This window comes from Venturia canescens, chromosome 9 (assembly GCF_019457755.1).
Source record: "Venturia canescens isolate UGA chromosome 9, ASM1945775v1, whole genome shotgun sequence".
Taxonomy (NCBI): domain Eukaryota; kingdom Metazoa; phylum Arthropoda; class Insecta; order Hymenoptera; family Ichneumonidae; genus Venturia; species Venturia canescens.
In genome coordinates, this window is record NC_057429.1 from 13,827,492 (window position 1) to 13,832,495 (window position 5,004).

Below are 5,004 nucleotides of genomic sequence, written 5' to 3' on the forward strand. Positions count from 1 at the left end.
TTCCACTTTATTAGTAAAAGAATGTTGTATCAATATTTAACGCCTCACTTTTCTGATTAAAATCCTATAAATTCCAACGCGAGTTATCGCACAATTCTCTTCGCTCTTATATATAGTAGGTCTCGGTTCTGCAATGGTTTTTTGACCAATTTTTCATAAAAACAGAGAAAAACTGACATCGATGGGTTCGCGATCGGCGCGGGTCGCTCCCAAGATTTCTTGAGCTCAGCAGAGCCTGTGGCGGGGCCAAGGATTGGTCAAGTGACCACTTAGTCGCATGCAATTTCTCGACACCATGCAAACGCCGAGGAGGAGGGAGGCAGCTTTTGTGAGTTTTCTATTCCACCAGATTGAAATTCAGTAGAAATGAATTCAGTGAAATTTTTTAGTTTCTGTGGAACCTCGTGCGACTGGAATGGAGCAGTGCAACGAGAAAGAAGTTGAAGGAAGAATTGGACTGAAATCCATGACTTTCATTGTAGTATCAATTTTCATGGAGAGAGATTTTTCCGAGTTTTTAACTCGGAGTGATGTACGACTGAATTCTTGAAGAACGAAAAATCGTCGCCTCCTCCTCAAGTGATAAATGCAGAGAAGGGTAAGCAACAATCGTAAATATTGTGTGCTTCGTAACGCGATCGATTTAATAAGCTTTGCGAGAAGCGAGAGCGCATGAATATTAGTAGGCGTATAATAGCATTGATATTGCGAATCGGTGAATACACGCGCAGACGAGATAACACGAAAAGCTAATCATGCGTTTCCCATTATTTTTATGCTTCACTAATTCGTCGAGTTTTCGCGAACGCATGCCTCGATTCCTGAACTCGTATTCGGTCGCAGAATTACACACGCGAGCGTGCGAAGGATTTTTTACACCGCACATCTCGACACACGCTCGCGTTGTTTGAGTCCCGGTGTGTACTAAAATTAACCTCAATGGGATTTAACCACGTACTCGTGTGGGCAGACGGATAAACAACTTGAAATACCTGTAAATCCGGCGGATTATTCCTGCGGGTGAATTTTATGATTTCATTTTCAATGAAAATATCTCAATACTCGTTCACCATTTTTTCTAGTCGTCTCGGCAACGAATTTTAACTTTCTTTTACTACTTTCGTGCATGAGATTCGGGACGAAGCTGGAAGAAAAAATAAAGATTTCGGTCCTCTTTCGCGATCTGCCGATTTCCTGTTACCGTTCTCACTATTGTTCAAATTACTTTTCGCAATGTGGGTGGTTGTTGTTGTCGTTTTTTTTTCAGATTAACGGTACATTGAGATGCCTGGATGCTGCACTTAGATAGCAATAAATAAATGGAGTTACGCGACACGAAGTATCCCAGCATCGCCTCCGCGGGAGAATCTCATCGTATTGCGCTTGGACCATTATACAGCTCGTACAATCAATTACAGAGCCGAGGACGAGCAGCGCAGAGAGCTTTATGTATACGTCCGCGAAAAGAGTTACCGGTGTATCCTGGTGCTTTCTGAACGTATCGAGAGAAGAGTCTCGCTCGTTTTATGCTCCACGAGCGAAGAAGAGGAGCGGCCCTCTCGGACGTCATGTTCGTATACACGGGGGATATATCCATGTATATATATTTATTCAATTATTTAGGTCTCGGGAGCGAGGGAAATGAGATGAAAAAGTGGAAAAAAGATCCTCGAGAGAACGATGCGAAGATGCATCCACGAGTGTCGTTTATTCAACGAACCATTTATTTTTTTATCTTCGTGAAAATTTGTGCTCGTATGGCGGATCGATCGTCAACGTTTTTCTACCAAAAATTTCATTGGTCGAGTAGAAAAAAAACATTGGATTTTAGTTGGAAGATTGAATGATTGAAATTGACGTAAATTTATATTTTTTATTCGACGTTCGAATCGAGTGTGCGAATAATTTTGACGGTAAATTCAGTTCAGCTCGCAGTAAATTGGATCAAATTGAAAAATGCTCTGGAGGATTGGGTGCGATAGTTCCATTAATTTGAAGAATAATTCGAAGATTGCGGTGGATGAACAGAAAAATGGGGAAGGTTGGGATAACGAAGTATCAGAGGGGCTGAATTCAATTTGCAAGAATGAAAACAATTAAATTGAGATTATCGTTGCTCTCAGCGATCGCTCTGTTTTCTCTTCGAAGCGTAACCAATAAGTAATTCACGATATCAACTGTATACGTTGAGCAATAGTAATGGAATATTTTCTAGCCCGCGCGAGCTCGAGGATATTATCAATGCCGTTCGAATGGCACAACCTCTCCCTGGGGTTGAATTAGAGCTGTAAGATCGGAGTGATTCGCTGCAGGGGAATCGCAAATGCGGAGGTGGAGAATCCTCTGCCTGCGGGGAACAATTGCAGGAAATTGGTTGCTACGTATCATCACGAGTAGATTAGAATAATTGTCGATGTGAGTGAACTGGATGAAATTCGACAGCATTTTGTCACCGTTGTCATCGAGGAAACTGTGCTTCCAAGATTCCCGCGTGAGAGTGGATCCTCAGTACCTGAAAATCTGTAACCTTTTAAGGACGGGAATTTATACGTTGAAATCAACCTTTTTTTAATACAAAAATAGTGCATAATATCGATGATTTTTTGAAGTGAAGTGCCCGACCAAACTAGTGGTCGATATTTCGACGAGATCCGTCCTACAAAGGTTAAAAGATTCATCAATATTTGAAAATATACTGAAAGGAAAAGAGAGTCAGAAAACCGTTGGATGCCAAGATACATAAACGCAAAGCGTGACTCATCGTTCAAAAAGGATTCAAATGTTCTGAAACTCCGTTTAATGCTTCAGTTGTTCTCACAATCTTTATTTATCCGTTTGATTGGTTATCAGTTAATCTCTCATTTGTTGTTTTTTTTCCCAATTAGACGATTATAATGAAAGATACATTGAGAATATCACGAGTTCGCAGTTGCCTCGTTCATCAGCGTTGTTTATATAGAAAGCCAATGTATCTACATTCATATACATATCTGGTTAGGGAAGAAGTTGAAATATATATAACTGTCAATGGAGGTCTCAAAGCACCTGCACGTTTCGAGAGATGTGGCTAATACGCTTTAAAGGTCTGTTTCGGTTTAATGCATCAGAAAAGTCCGTGCCCCTCTTTCTCTTTCGCTCCCGCGTCTCTCAGCCACTAACCATGAAGATTCGTATCTGTAATCTGCGTGGCACGAACTCATCCAGATGTAACTAATCTACAATGGGTTATCGAGAGACAGCATCCAACTCTTTATCTCCGTTCTTCTTTTCTTTCACTTGCTACTCTATTTGTTTTTTGACCAGAGCTTCGGGATACAGACGCGGAGTTAACGGCTCACGTCTCGGAGAATGAGATTGTGAGAAAGATGCTGCTGCCAACAAATATGAGAGGAGTGAGATAAACAAGGGGAAAAAACGCAGAGAGCGAGAGGAGGAGCAGGGAAGCGCTGATTTATAAAGATATGATGCTCGAAGGTACGGCAGGAGAGGCCACGATACACATTGGCATCGCATCGCCAATTTTTTCTTCCTCTCTCTTTTTTATTTTACCTTCATTTTCTCCTGGTCCCTTTCTCGATCACTGCGAGATCCTAGATGTCGAGCTTTAATGACAGCATTAATGGAATATCATGAAGAAAGACAACGCTGTAACAGTGCGGAGCCATACCGTATCGCTGGCTTGTTTAATGATTGACCCAACTCGCCTGCTTCCAATGACATTGACAGAGAAAGATCAGGGATATGATGAGGTTTATAGATACGCTTTCAAAGAATTCATTTGTTTCCGCCTGTATATCTATATATATATAAATAAACGTATAAATATATTGCAGACAAGGACCTCCGGCTAATTGGTTGTAGGGGCAAAGGAGCAGCGGCTGGATAGCTCGTAGTAGCGTACAGAATCATCGCTTTCTATCCCACTGTCATAGAGGGCGCACCCGCAAACGAGAATGCGAACGTTCACCGGTACATTTTTTTTTCTTCATCATCGTAAAGATATTCTAACGCTTCGGAGAAATTTTTATTCTTTTCGTTTTTTTTTTTTTAGTTTTTTTTCCTCGATGTTTTTTTTCTGCTCTTTTGGACTCTCTGGAACAAACCATTGAAGCAAAACTGCGGCGTCTTTCTATATACCGCACGAGAAATAATCCTCTTCCAATGTTCCAGATAACGAGGACTATCCTCCAACGATATCTTTATTCCCGTTTCTCTCATGCACGAGCAGAAGGATCGAGAGAAACATTGCTATTTTCCATTCGCTCTTTTGACTGGTGCTCACCTGGAACGAGCCTGATAAGAATGACTCCATTTATTTAACGCGCATTAGCTATGAAATGAACGTTAATTATAGATATTAAACGGATTCGCAGAGTTTCCTTTGAAAATGTCGAATGTACTATTGCACACTGCGATTCATTCTGTACATTAAACAGAAACTCATTCGCGAAAGGAAATGCCATAAAATGGGTTTAAAATATTGAATATTCAGGTGCTAGGAGACGATCGTTTCTCACATTATTAGAAATGTGGCTGCTCTTTCAACACATCATTTTTATCTTTCAATATTATTTTATCACACGACTAAACTTTCGTTAAAATAGCTAAGGAAATATACTGGAATTTTCATATATATTTTAATTCAACTTGTGCGTGCGCACACACTCAACATCGTAACACATTTCGAATAGAGATGTTCGAGCCTATGCGTTGAGATAATTGTGTTTATATACTTCTTCAATCGCATTAATACGTGCATTCTTGCTCGTTTTATTGGTAGCACGATAAAGCCTTTTTTGCGCTCGGCCAACCACGCCTGCGGTGAGATCGCACTCTCCATCACGATGACACGTCATAAATGCTCGTTCTTTGTACATGTTTCTGTACACATTTGTAATAAGAGAAACAGGAGAGAGAAAAAAGGGAGAGAGGGCAATCCTTGGAGCTTTTTCAATAGAGATTCTCTCCGCGTGTCTCGTGAATCGTGCGATTTTCTTCTCCTGT

At 40.7% G+C, this 5,004-nt stretch overlaps 2 long non-coding RNA genes across 2 annotated transcripts; both read left to right on the forward strand.

Annotated features, from left to right (window-relative positions):
* The first annotated feature begins 247 nt into the window (after positions 1 to 247).
* On the forward strand, positions 248 to 1,431 carry LOC122416296 (uncharacterized). Its single transcript, XR_006262091.1, has 3 exons — positions 248 to 328; positions 390 to 598; positions 1,268 to 1,431. It is a non-coding gene; the product is annotated as an uncharacterized lncRNA (long non-coding RNA).
* A 2,178-nt stretch (positions 1,432 to 3,609) lies between these two features.
* Positions 3,610 to 4,293, forward strand: LOC122416355 (uncharacterized). Its single transcript, XR_006262095.1, has 3 exons — positions 3,610 to 3,749; positions 3,834 to 3,969; positions 4,171 to 4,293. It is a non-coding gene; the product is annotated as an uncharacterized lncRNA (long non-coding RNA).
* Positions 4,294 to 5,004: the final 711 nt, after the last annotated feature.